Source organism: Lepisosteus platostomus, chromosome 7, assembly GCF_059453375.1.
Source record: "Lepisosteus platostomus isolate fLepPlt1 chromosome 7, fLepPlt1.hap1, whole genome shotgun sequence".
NCBI lineage: Eukaryota > Metazoa > Chordata > Actinopteri > Semionotiformes > Lepisosteidae > Lepisosteus > Lepisosteus platostomus.
The window spans coordinates 22,789,244-22,804,305 of NC_142617.1; the positions used below are offsets into that span (position 1 = coordinate 22,789,244).

Sequence of the window (15,062 nt, forward strand, 5' to 3'; positions counted from 1 at the left end):
GACTTCTAAGTCACAAGCTGGGGTTTATGGCAGGAAAGGGGGTTAACTGATAAGGATTGCAGATGCAAGCTAGGAACCCCCCTGGGTGTAATGTTAAACTGACCATTTGCCCAGAACATCGTAAACTGGCCAAATACCATGAACCCCCCTCTTTACCATCAGACCGAGTGACGTCAGAAACGGAGAAGAAAACACTATATAACCCAAAAGTTTGTAACAGTACGTGGAACAATACTTCGGTTTTGTTGTTTCTTGCGGGAAACAAGACTTCGGCTTTATTGTTCCTTGCATGCAATAAACTCATCTGTTTTACTTCATCTCGGGATCAAGAACCTTATTTCTTCTGTTACAACAGTATATTTCAGGAAAGCAAGATTGCTCAGTTGGACAAAAGTACACAGCCTTCCACCTTTATCATAAATATTTTAATTATGCAAAAATATTGTATGCATCAAAGTCTTTACCAAAGATATTATTAATAGTGTAACGCAACGGGGGCTCAGGCGGGCGCCCTTGCCGCATCTGGTCAGCCCCATCCCGACTGGAGGCTCGAACCCGGGACTTCCGCGTCTCTCTGCAGCGACCCAGCCCCGTGAGCCAAAGAGAGATCTCTCCACAGCCCAGTAGCTGTGGTCCTGCTATCACAGGGAAGGGCGGTGACGTCACCCGCTCTGGTACGCCGGCTCTTACACAGCGCCTGTCGGCCGTAAGCGTTACAATAGTATTAATAATGAATGACCTTGAACAAGCTGTAAACTCAAAGTATTACCCTGGTCCACATTCTTTGTAACCGTCTTTGTAAACGAAAATACTCCGATTCACCATGCCTTTCACATGCTTATAAACAAAAAGTAACACCACAGCATTTTGTTGATCCGATCATGTATTCGTTTCCAATCATACAAAGTAAGCCTTGAGAATCTCCGATTCACCATGCCTTTCACATGCTTATAAACAATATTAATTTAGGAACATAAACATATTATGTAAACTGTATATTGCTGGTATTGGTAGTTTAAAGAAAAAATAAACACCAGTATTCCATTTCTCCCTAAGCATTTTAAGCATCAAAGTCTTACATGTGGTTAAACGTTTTTACGTGCTCCTTCTGACCATATTACATTTATATACTTTGTGAAAAGTGATAGTTTTAACCTTTTCTGCAAATATCACAGTAAACAAAAGCATACTTTTAGAATTTGATTAATAGGGAATATAATATGGAATCGCGTATCTAAAGAAATTATTAACGATATAATTATATTCAGGTACTGTAGCACAAACAGTAGTATAGGACTTTCTATTGATATGTGTACAGCTGTTTCAGTATCTTTTATGTGACTGTGTCTGTGGTGTGATGGCTTAAGTGACTGACTTATAAGCCTGAGGTTGGGTGTTCAAATCTAGCTATTGCCATGAGTTTTCTTTTAACAAATAAACATTTCTTTGAAAAACTAAAATAGCAAATATTATGGACACTATATTGACAATTTTTATATTTCTAAATATCACAACATGTTCATACTGTATGTACACAGCGGTACTGCAGGGTGTAGGGCACAAACCCACGTGAGCCCAAAAGCGCTTCATTATTAATAATATTGTAACGCTTACGGCCGACAGGCACTGTGTAAGAGCCGGCGTACTAGAGCAGGTGACGTCACCAGAGCAGAACTACAGCTACTGGGCTGAAGAGAGATCTCTCTTTGGCTCACCGGGCTGGGTCGCTGCATAGTGATGCGGGAGTCCCGGGTTTGAGCCCCCGACAGTGGGGGGCTGACCTAATGCAGCAAGGGTGCCTGCCTGAGCCCCCGTTGCGTTACAATATCTTCCGTGTCACATTAACAAGTTTGAAAGGAGGTGATACACAAGTGTCTCCTCTTTAACTCTTCAGTTTACAGAGAAATTTCACCAGAGCCTCACAACATTGTCCAATAATAATCTTCTTGTGTCTAATTTATAGTTTAGCAGGATTTAACCTACAACATATGAATATAATTGTATCATTATTAATTTCTTTAGACATGCGATTCCATATTATTTTCCCTATTAATCAAATTCTAAAAATGGCAATATAGTGTCCATAATATTTGCTATTTTAGATTTTCAAAGAAGCCTTTCAACTCATTCAGAGCACCCTACATTACAAACTCCAAGCATTTCATTTTGAGCTAAAGACCCTCACACCTGAAGAAGGCTTCACAGCTGAAATGTTGCTTTTTCTCTCTTCTCTTTTCAGCATGGAATAAACCTATTACTTGTTCCTTTGCAGACTACGCAGGGTGATGTGGCTATGCCACCTGAAGTAGTGTTGTACAGTGATAATAGACGTGGGTAATGTCATCCCCATTAAACAATGTGCTTATCACGCAAATCCTGCTAAACTAAAAATTAGACACAAGATGAGTAATATTGGACAATGTTGTGAAGGTCTGGAATTTCTCTGTAGAGTGAAACTGTTATAGAGTGAAGCAGTTATAAACTGAAGAGTTATAGAGGAGACACGTATCACCTCTTTTACACTTTTTTCAATTGTAGTTCTTTTGGTTTCACGGATAGTTGGGTATTCAGGTACAGTAGATTTCCAGGCGAAAGGATTTGTAAATATATTTTGTTAAAGTCAGTTTTTTGCAACACATAAAATACATTTTTCCAAGAAAGATCTGATGACGAGGAAGAAAAATCACCCGTTTTTCGTGCACAAAAAGTGGTTATTAACTATCGACACCCGTTTTTATAGCTTTTAAAGTCATGCAATGTCTAAGTTAAGCAGGAACACATCATTATATCAAATTTTTTATTTCTTTTTTTTAAATTAAAAAATGTGTTTGCCCAGCCTAAGGGCATTTATAATATTGTAGCATTTTCAGGTTCGGCGAGGACAGATCTAGTGACATTTTTTGGTACAGCTGGCACAGCACCCCGCCATGCCCGCGCGCCAGCAGAGAGAGAGCACGCACACACTTTTCCATTGACAAAAAGTAACGCCACACTCTCTTGTTTAACAGGATTTTTTTGTTTCTGGACAGACTGTTAAACTAGAGGAAAAGAGTGCCTCCTTCTCTGATGCATTTCGTTGATCCGATCATGTATTCTTTTCCAATTGTACGTTTTCCAATTGTACAAAGTTTTAAGAATCTCCGATTCACCATGCTACTCATGGTTCCTCGGAGATTGCAAGGCAAGGCCCTTTAGCCTCTGAACCCATCAAAATTTACTTATGCAGTCCACCCCCAGTAAATTTCAAAAGTCACAAGATTTTGAAACACATGAGCGGCATAGCTGTCAGCTCTGGCTTTCCCATTTATGCAGATGCACTGCACGTACAATCCCTCCTCCTTCTCTTGACTGATGGGTAACAGAATCTGTGAATTCCGCTGTGTAGATGGTGCTTCCTTAGGGGAGGTAGACAGCGGAGATAGCATCAGCCAATTCCTGGGCGGTGGTGAACATGGAGGTGGGGATGTAGTGTCCTGAGATAATAATAATAATTGCTTACACTTATATAGCGCTTTTCTGGACACTCCACTCAAAGCACTTTACAGGTAATGGGGACTCCCCTCCACCACCACCAATGTGCAGCATCCACCTGGATGATGCGACAGCAGCCATAGTGCGCCAGAACGCTCACCACACATCAGCTATCAGTGGGGAGGAGAGCAGAGTTATGTAGCCAATTCATAGAGGGGGATTATTAGGAGGCCATGATTGGTAAGGGCCAATGGGAAATTTGGCCAGGACGCCGGGGTTACACCCCTACTCTTTTCGAGAAACGCCCTGGGATTTTTAATGACCACAGAGAGTCAGGACCTCGGTTTTACGTCTCATCCGAAGGACGGCACCTGTTTACAGTATAGTGTCCCCGTCACTATACTGGGGCATTAATACCCATATGGACTGCAGGGAGAGTGCCCCCTGCTGGTCCCACTAACACCTCTTCCAGCAGCAACCTTAGTTTTTCCCAGGAGGTCTCCCAGCCAGGTACTGACCAGGCTCACACCTGCTGTGTGATAGTACAGATAGTGTGTGCTCTGCTGGTGGCAGAGGGCTGTGTGGAGATACGCCTTCCCTCAGGCACAGCAACCTGTGGGGAGAGGCACTTATCAGGAGATGAAGGTCTGTTCAGAGACAGCTACCCTAGCATTTGACTGCTGGACATACTGTCACGCCTTCTACACACCACATTCTCACACGGAAGCGCACTCACGCTAATCACACTCCAACCCCGAGCACTTCTGATAAATGACACCGCTCCTGCCAATCAGCCAACCACGACACCATCAATTAACGCACCTTCTCCCTCACACAATACTTAAACCCCCCAGAAACCTCTGTTCTTTGCCTGGTATTTGTTGTTCTTTGGAGCTTCTACCTCGCCTTTGTTTTTGGATTCTACTTCTACCCATTACTAACCCTGGAACTTTCCTTCGACCACGCCTACTGTCTTGCCTTGAATCTATGGTTTTAGCGGTACAGATGCAGCCATTCAAAATGCACAGTACAAACCCATACCACACGCAACTACCCACAAGCCACTGCGGCGTACCGCGGTATGTGATTGGCTGGCCAAAGTGACCGACAGGGGCACTCATGGTGCATTGGTTGGTAGTGAAAAGATTTAATCATTTAATCTCTTTTAAACATTTTAATCCGATTTGTATTGAATATTTATATGGAATTTTACAACTAAAGGGAAATTTTAGTAGCTGAGCATAAAAAGAAGAGGAGGATAATGCATCTGAAGGTCATAAACGATATTAATTTAGGAACATAAACATATTATGTAAACTGTATATGGCTGGTATTGGTAGTTTAAAGAAAAAATACACACCAGTATTCCATTTCTCCCTAAACATTTTAAGCATCAAAGTCTTACATGTGGTTATTTTGGAAATGTTTTTTTACGTGCTCCTTTTGACCATATTATGTTTATATACTTTGTGAAAAGTGATAGTTTTAACCTTTTCTATGAATACACTCATTATCGGAGTAAACAAAAGCATACTTTTAGAATTTGATTAATAGGGAATATAATATGGAATCACGTATCTAAAGAAATTAATAACGATATAATTATATTCAAGACAGCATACAAGCAAATAAATTATGGGGTTCTCAATCGCCAAACTCTTCTCAAAGTGTTTCTAATGAAACCATAGACATCAGATAGTTTTGGGGAAGTGAGTTTTATTTATGTGTGTACCTATCACTACACACAAAAAATCTTCAAGTATTTCTGCACTTTCTACTATATTTAAAAAGACTTCTGCATTCAGTCCTATATTTCTGACAGGCTTTGTATTAAAATGTTTTCATGCACTGTCAAGTTCCACATTACTTTTAACCAGTCCTTTGGGGAATGGTGTTCAGCAGTGTGAATAAAACTCTATTGTCAATTGAAAAAGCATGTAATCACACAGGAAAAACCAATCCTGGATTTTAATCTCAGAGGAGGGTCAGTTTGAAAGCAATGCAATATTGCCAGATTTATTTTATTTCACTTCCATGAAGTGATTGTGTCTCTTTTACAAGAAATAGATACCTGGCAGTTTAAGAAGCAGTCTGAAATGATTATTGTGCACGTAACTGCACATTTTAGATAGGTAAAATGATTAAACTGTTAAAAAGGTGCTATATACAGTACAATAGGTACAGTACAATATTAGGTAATACAATAGGGGATATTGTTTTGTTGGTTTTTTTCAGTCAAATTGGAATGGATCAATATCTCTAATTATGCAGGCATTGACAACATCAAAATCAGACTAGTTTAAAATTCTTTTCAAATGATGCTATCTTTTGTATGAGTTGTAGCTTTAACAGGAGTTCAACTATTGTTAAAGATCTCATATTTAAAAGGAGACACTGAGTTGACTGATTTTTGTTAGAACTCTAAATATAGATGTTTAAGTAATGATTCATACAATTGTAAAAGGCAAAGACTGACCTCCGGCAAGGGCATCTAAGCATATACTGTATTTCAGTCATGATTAGTTACAATATTTCTCTTTGGCAGCCAATACAATGCTTCAGATGCAGCCACTCGGAATATTAATTGTTAATCGTTTAATGTGTTAATTCTTATTACTGCATTAGCAGTATCACAGCTAATGACACTCTAGAACACTCTAATTCTAAAATAAATATATTAAATAACATGTTTTGCACTGGCCTATTTATTAAGTGATTGATAAAAAGCAAGGCAGTGTATTTCTCTACAAGCTATGTAGAAATTGTCTCACAACAACATCAACAATAATAATATAGTATGTGATCCCCTGTTATGGCTTGTGCACCTGACTGTGCACCTGTCTCTCAATAATGTTGAATGTTTTTGTATGGAAATGTCCAATTAACTGTAGTTATATACTGTATAAAATATACTGTATACAGTATAAATAGTACAATATATACACTGTAGGTATGTATTAGAAGTGTCTTAAAATGTTGTGATAAGTTTATATACCTTTAGCGACACATTAGCGACACAGATATGTTGCTCCTGCAGTCGTGGAGTGTAATCAGCACATTGGAGATCTTGTTTGGATTACAAGCTTATTTTTAAAATTGCACTTGCTTAGCTGGCATATATGACTCTCAGTACCTGTTGAAAAAATGGAAATGAAACAAAAATAGAATTGTTTACATTTGAGGTTTGAAAGGTCTGCATGCTCTCCATAAGCATAACAGTTACTGGCAGCACAAACGGTACATTCTATAGCACATTATGTGATTAAATATGGTCCAACTCTATTATTATTGTAAGATGGTACAGTCTCTTTCCTTCACAGCATGTACTGTTGTTTTAAACGCCGGCCACGTAAATTGAAAATATGAACAAAGACTACAATTCCCAACTTGACACATCCACCCACAGATCACGTGAAGCCATGTTCACAGATTTGCTGAATCAAAAGTGTACAAGTCAAAGAACTGCTGCAGGATTGGCATACTGTATAAATATACTATACAGTATACAGCATACAGTAAATACAGTATGATACCATATGATGTATCAGATGGGTTCTCTATGTGGTGTTATACCCACTGAAGTGCAGTATTTTTCATAATGTTAATTTTTTTTCCTAATTACTTGTTGCTGAAATTAGCATTAAGACAAAATACTGATTATTTTAATGCAGATGTAAACCTGTAAAAAGCGCATTGCATTCACAACAAGTTATAATAATAAACTATTATTTACATATCAGGTATAATTTTGTTTTGTAAAGCAGTGCTATTTTCTTATTTATTTATTTTCTTATGTTAATATTTATTTAACATTTAACATATTGTAATATACAGTATAAAATTAATAAGAGTTGAAACAGTATACAAATTCAATTATATAATTGGTGAAGATTGTACCTAAGGGGCCTACAGACATCACTTTAAGCATTCACGTGCCACCTGATTTTAAAAAGAAGTGTAATCCTGCAATAGATTATTAAAGAAAGTGTTGGAAAATGGCATGTATGCCGCATTAAGGTACGTTATCTGTTGTGCATTCTGATTGGCTGGATATGTACATTCCATTTCCATTTTCCTACATTAAAATACAGTCTTTAATGTGATTTAATGTCCAGATGGAAGAAATGAAATATTTTGTCATCCAGCACTATATTTTTATTACAGGAAAACTGTTGCTAGCTTCACTTCAATACAAAAGGTAGAGATGTTGGTTACCTTAAAAAATGGATTTTGCTTAAAAATATAGGGTTCCAGGACATATTAACTTAACAATATATTATGTATAGTGTTTTCAGACATTCTGAATTTAGAGTAAATAAAATTTCAGGGACAAACTGCAATTCTTCTAGAGGGGACAGTAATGTACTTCAAAGAGGATTTTAAAAAGGAGCATTTGCATTGATTTATTTTTTTTATTTGTAATTTTATAGATATTTCTCAATATGTATGTGAACAGAAGACATATGTAACTTTCTCCAGTTCAAAATGTAGTGCTAATAATTCTGAATCTGAAAAAGATTAGAAGAATATTAAAATATATAATCTTATGTTGTGCTCTTATGATAATCTTATGTTTTTGTTGTTTATCAAACCTTATGGTCTGTTTAAAGCAAAAAAAGATGCTAAAAAATCAGTCTAGAATAGTGTTTCTCTTGTCAAACTACTATGACAAACTATGGACTGGCAGCAAACTGGAATAGCTTGTTTGTGGTCCTTGACTTCAGGTGAAGTGAGTTTGTTGCTCAAATTATTTTCACATCAAGAGACTCCATTCTCTTACAGCAGCTATCCATCCCACCTTATTTCACCAGGGTAACTCTGTTACACCTGTGCAGATCTGAGCTCTCTTTGGAGACCGGTCACATTTGAACAAGGAGCTCAATACCGTCCGGTGCCACACTCACTAAATTCGGCAGGCTCTCCCAACCACTTGCTGCTTGTTAGCTATGATCAGCACCATATTTAAGCCCCACAGCACCATAGCTTGGTGTTCAGTTATTGAGCTGCTCTCAGCCATGTTCTGTTCTAACCTGAAAGATATATTTTTTGGTCATGTTTTGCTTCCTAGCGGACTACTGCATCTCTATTCTATCCTGTGCCAGTCTGGTTATGCTCCTCTGGCAGTTTTGTCCAGTCCTGCATCTCTTTGCTGTCACCTGTCTGCATGCTCCAGTTGTTTCTGTCCTGTCTTATGAAGCAGCTTCGGAAGCTTTTGTCAGACCTCATCCATGCAGCTACATCTCCACCTTCACTCTTTTATTAAACCACCATTTTTTTATAAACCTGTGAATCTCAAATGGATCCCTTTCTTCCTCAAAACACTGCTGGCTATCTTCCATCTGATCACAGCATAACAAACTCTTCCTACTCTTCCTCTAAAATTGATATCTGACTGGTTTACTTTAAAATAGGGTTACATTCTAACAACATCTGAGCATGGGTTCCACCTTAATCTGAGCATCTCTTCCAGTTTTACTGGTGCTCACTGGTTATGATTCTGTTAAATGATTTAAAATGTTTTCCTATTGTTATGGTTGCAGCTTTCATTCTTTTCTATAGACTGTTGAGTCAATTCTCACTCTTCCTAGCTTCACTTTGATCTTTTATTTAGAACTTGAATCAACATACTTTACCTGGATTTGGTGCTGGAAATCCAGAGTTCAAGAATTCGGTTCCCTGGTTGTCCAATGGGATTATAGTTTTGTTTTGCTTGAGGACTGAGAGGTTCTGCAACACATCTCAGTGGCACTGCAGCCTTTTTATGCTGTCTTGCTACACAACTTCTATGTGAGTATTTTAAGTGTGTGTATTGCAGTTTGGTGTATTTCAGTTAGGTCTTTTGTGGGATTTCAAGAGGAAATTAATCAACAGCAAGAAGAATTTCAGAACAAGAAAAGATAAGATAAGATCACTTTATTAGCCATATAAAATTTCTTGCATTAGGAATTTGTCTTTTTGCATACCCCAGCTTGCTCTCCAACAAGTAAGGGTAGTGTTGGAACAGAAGACTGTCTAACCCTGACTGTCCTGATTAAATGGCATGAAAAACCCAAGAAATGTTAAATGAGCCATTAATGTTTTTCATCTTGAATGACTGAGTTTCATGAAAGATTTCAGGGATCCAGCACCTGTAAGGTATAACCAAAAGTTCAAAGGACATCTTTCCATAAATCCTTTTTTAACCACTTTATCCAACAGAGGGTTGCAAGCAACGGGTGCAAGGCAGGGCATACCTTGGACAAGATGTCCATTTCAGGGCACAGACAGATACAAACATGCACACACTGTGAATTTAGCGGCTGCTTATTAAATTTTTCCATATTTTGCATTGCCTAATGTAAGAATAAATAGAGATTTTGTCAACAGATGTCTAAGCCTAGTGGTACTCTTCCAGTCTTTCAACCTTATTGGAAATCTATACAGTTTAACAAGTTATATTTACTGATATTATCAGCTTTGATTTGTTTGAATTATATTAAACTTATTTCAAGTGGGTGAAAAAGGATAACACAACATTTTATCACATGCTTCTGCGTTCTTCTCCAAGTATGAATTACAGCATAGAGCTCCATAATAAATCTCCCCTTTTCCTCAGGGCTGTTGTATATGTATGATGTCAGAATTCACATTTGTTTTTCATAAATGTGTTTAATGTTAACCCCTGTGGGGCTATACTGTTATCTGCTGGATTCAGTGACCTTCAAATCTTCAATATCAGGCAGACAATTGATTGTGTTAAAAGTGAAAAGCATGCATATTGTATCACTCTCTTTAGAAAAAGGAGTATGCAAAGCCCCTCAACATATGGGTTGCACTCAAAGATTACTTAAATTACACAATGTCAGCAGATACAGTATATTATTTACTAGCCCTTTTTATTTAATTTTTTGACTCATAGCTCTTAGTCAGCAAAGAAGGATCATCCTAACATTTTAATACTAAGGCACTCTGGAGTGCATTTGGCAGTGTAGGCATTCCAGAACCAAATTAGTTTTTCAGCATAGAAGACTTAGGTCTTAGGAACATAAGAGAATGAATCTTTCTAGTGCTATACTTTTGTACTGCACATAGACCTACACATAAATGTTTTCTTCAAAAATTGCTTGTTCAAAATAGAGTAAAGAAAATGTACATTTTAGTAATTTGTTATTTTTATTTTATCTTAACTGTCTAAATACATCATCTTTATTACTAGACAGTTTGCCACAGGATGAACAAGATACAGTTTTCCCAATTATTCACAGTCTGCTATTCAGAACTTCATGCTAAATAATTTACATTCTAGTGTAAAATATGATCTAGTGTATGAATATACTCAACTTGATAGCACTTGATAGAACTGGATTTGATAGAACTGGCAAATCAGTGCTGTGCGCCTCATCCCTCTCTATATTCTGACTATATTGTTTATATACTTTGTGAGAAAAGTGATATGTAAACCTTTTCTGCTAATACGCTTGCTATCAGAGTAAACAAAAGCATACTTTTAGAATTTGATTAATAGGGAATATAATATGGAATTGCATTATCTAAAGAGCATGCTTGCCAGTGCGGTGATGTCACTGCCTTTCACTCTGAATAGCAAGTCAAATAGGCAGTGAAAACATTTGTCTGTCTGTCCGTGGGGGGAAGGGGGACTGTCTTTCACTGGAATGTACACCTATTCTATTCTGAGAATGTAGGGGGGAGGAAAAATGCCCGTGGTGTTTTCACTGATAAACTACAATATGCTTAAGAGTTGTTCAACAGTTTATTTTGTAGCACAGCACAGACTGTGCCCGCTAGAGCATCACAATTCACACTCAACCACATCATAGATAACAGATCAGTCCCAGTGTGTGAGATCTTGCTGTTTGATCAGTGCTTGATCTTTGATCTGAGCTTTCATAGAGAGCTTATCTCTATTAATATAACTATCAAGTGGTATTACATGCAACGTTTTTATATAGATGACACTTTTCAAACATTTATTTAAAAATAAAAATGATTACAATTGGCACGACTATATCTTTTTCATGAACCTCCTAGAGTTACGAAAACACTTGCTGTGTGTACAAAGTGCATTGTGACTGTGTTCACAGCCTTCACTATGTCGTTTTTAATTCATTTGTTTTACCACGCTCAAATATTCTTTTGTCCATATCTTCACAAGGGAAACACAGAAAGCCTTCAAACCAAATGCATTTGAAAGACCACAACAACAAAATTTTCACAGCCTCCACATAAAACTATCAGTGAGCATCGATGCGTAATTACGCACTAACGGAACCCGGGGGGAACGCTGTGTACACATGCTCACAACGCGAGAAATAATGCTCAATATGGCTTTGTGTGAAAAACACGTATATCACCATAGGAAGCAGAACAGCGCAGCCTCCAATTACCCAGACTGTAAGTACGAGCATAAAGTTTTGTTTGATTTCTGAAACCCTTTATTTATGTCCTGTTTTCACACCTCTCTACACCTATTCTGACTTCACACCTCTTGATTGGCCTCTCTTTCTTGATTGGCCCTGCTCCTGCCTCTTGCTCCTCCTCTCTCCCAGCCTTTGTTCTCCCACTACATTACCTTTGCTTACTGCCTTGTCTTTCTCACACCTTAAGAAGGCTCCACGGCCGAAACGTTGTGTTTTCTTTTTTACTTTGCTGCAAGTAAGTGTTTTACACATTAAGCAGGTCTTCTGACCTTTCCAAGTCTTGCTTTGGGTTGTGAAACTGTTTTTTTATATTTTTATCTTTTTTTGAAGATGACATTACAGGTAATACACTGGAATAAGGGGGTCTTCTTCATGACTCAATAGCATTTACACACCAGACAGCCCCCCTCACCTTATACAACCTTGCTTTGGGTTGTGAAACTGTTCTTTTTTTTTTTAAGATAACACTGCAGGTAATACCCTGGGCTGGGGGAGCTTCCTGTAATTTCTGTGTTTCCTGTGTTTTATTTCAGTTTCACATTGGTTCTGAAAGTTAACACTTATGCAAGACACACTGTTTTTTGGGCATATTGAAACTGTTACTTAGTTTTCTTTGTGAGGGGAGGTATCCTTAGAAAAGATGTACTTTCCTTACTGTTTTCGTGGTTTTCAAACATAGCTATTATGCTATGCTGTGCAGTATGGGATGGCTGTTTACTTATCATTATTGTCTGGAATCTAAAACCATTAAAAGGTTTACAAACAACAGGAGGCCATTCACTCAATCTAGCTAATTTAATAGTTAATAATATATTAATCTGAGGACCTTATCTTGTTTTTTTTTAAAGAAGCTCAAGTTAAATGATCAAAATCACAGTTGGACAGATGTTGAAGTTGACCCACAACTGGCTAAAGAACTGCCCCTTGCTGTCTGTATTAAACTTTGTTCACTCAGTAGTTTAAACTAAGTGTAAAGTGCTATGAAGAAGAATGCATGAAGATACTCTCACATTTTTATGAAAGCTATAGTTTTTTAAATCTTTTAAATATTGGGTGCTCCTACAGTTAAAGGACCCAAAGAATCTAAAAGTTTCACAGCTCAAGGGCAAACTATCCATAGATTTTGCCAAAGCTATGCCAAATGGCTTTTTTTTCCTTTTTAGGAACATATTTAAAGCAAACAAATTATGCCTAGGGGCGTTTTTTACAGCAAGAAATGATGTTCTGTCCGTACAACTGAAACACATTTTGGAGTACTTTCATACTGCTTTTCTGTTTTTATTAATCCAAACATTTCTGGCTCCAGCATGCCAAACAACATGGTCTTAAACATCATCCCTGAAGGAACTGTATCAGAGAGACTTTTTTAACTGCACTGCATCGTGGAGAATCAGTATAGCTTCTGGGAAATACATTTTTCATACATCATCAAGTTTAACTCGTTCAGAGCGCCGCACACAAACACACACACCAGGGCCAGTTTTCCCATCGGCCAATTAACCTACCAGTATGTTTTGGAGTGCGAGAGGGAATCATATCACACATAAGAAGAAAAACCACAGAACCCAGAAAGAACATGCAAACACCACAAACACAGGATGGCAGGAATTGAACCTACAGCCTCAGTACTACAAGATAGCAATGCTAACCACTTTGCAACCATTAGAAATAGATGGATATCTTCTCATTCTAGATCAGAGGTTTGTTTAATTTAATTTTGAAAGCCACTGAGATATCTGGTACTACTGTTGTATTTATAAAAAAAACATACAAAAAGCATACTAACAACTGTGCTATCATATTCCTTAGTTAATATATTTTATTTTTATAAACACTTAACATTGTTAGCAAAATATTTTGAATGATATTTTCCCTATTTTTTCTTTAGTTGTGCATTTAACTTATTTTCTAACAGTCAGATTTATTGTATATTTGAACAATCAAAATATATTTTTACAAGATGTGGGGAAAAGTGCAACAATTTATTACAGTGCAAAATTTAATATTATTGATTACTAATAGTTTATGCTAACACCTAAATTTCTAAATTAGATGTAATTAAAACAATGAACTAAGTGTAACATAGCATTCAGAAATACAATCAAGAATAGTTTTGTGTTGTATGTATAAATGAAACTTTTCTAAAATGTATAACAAAAGACTAAAATCTGATGAAAATCTTTCCACGAGTAATGTCATTAGAAAGTACAATAAGTTCCTGCTTTGTCTAAGAATGGTATCAAAAAGTAGTCTAAGTGGTGAGAAACCTGTGCTTAATGATAATCAAGGGACTTAGAAGTCAAAGAAAATGATTAACATTGTTTAATTTTAAACACTAAGTTACAGATGCAGCCATTCAAAATGCATGGTACAAACCCATACCACGGGTATCTACGCGTGTGCCACCGCACAGTACTGCGGTACGTGATTGGCTGGCCAAAATGACCGACAGGGGCACTCGTGGTGCATTGGTCAGTATTGAAAAGATTTAATCATTTAATCTCTTTACTGTGCACATTTTAATCTGCTTAGTATTGAATATTTATATTTATATGAAAATACACACCAGTATTTCATTTCTCCCTAAACATTTTAAGCATCAAAGTCTTACATGTGGTTAGTTTGGAAACGTTTTTACGTGCTTCTTGCTCCTTCTGACTTTAAATGCGATAAAAACAGGTTTTGATAGTTAATGACCACTTTTTGTGCACGAAAAACAATCCAGGCACAGAATGGTTAAAAAGAAAGTCAGACAGGCAGTGGGGAGGGTGAGTTGTGAAACTGTTACCTGGATGAACCGGTTAGAAAATAGGTGGATTTACACCTGTGAAAAGCATTCCAATTTTAATGCAATGCGGAAGACATTATTCCTTAAAAAATGATCTTGTACGGTCTGTCAACTGAAAATGTATGAAGGAGACACGTTGCGTATCGCCTCTTTTTACACTTGGAAGAACATTCCAATGTTAAGTTATTAACTTTCAGCATAGCTTTCTCACCATCTAGATTTATTTTTCATACCACACCCTCTAATGTCAGGTGTATGCGTTAAATATATTTAGATCTTTGAATTAATATCGTTATTGATTTCTTTAGCCTCACAGCATTGTCCAATAATACTCTTCTTGTGTCTAATTTTAAGTTAAGCAAGATTTGAGCTACAGACCATAAAAA

General features: G+C 37.1%; 1 pseudogene; it reads right to left on the reverse strand.

Annotated features, from left to right (window-relative positions):
* Window positions 1-3,396: 3,396 nt before the first annotated feature.
* LOC148658476 (uncharacterized) overlaps window positions 3,397-15,062 on the reverse strand; it is a 38,792-nt pseudogene continuing 27,126 nt past the window's right edge.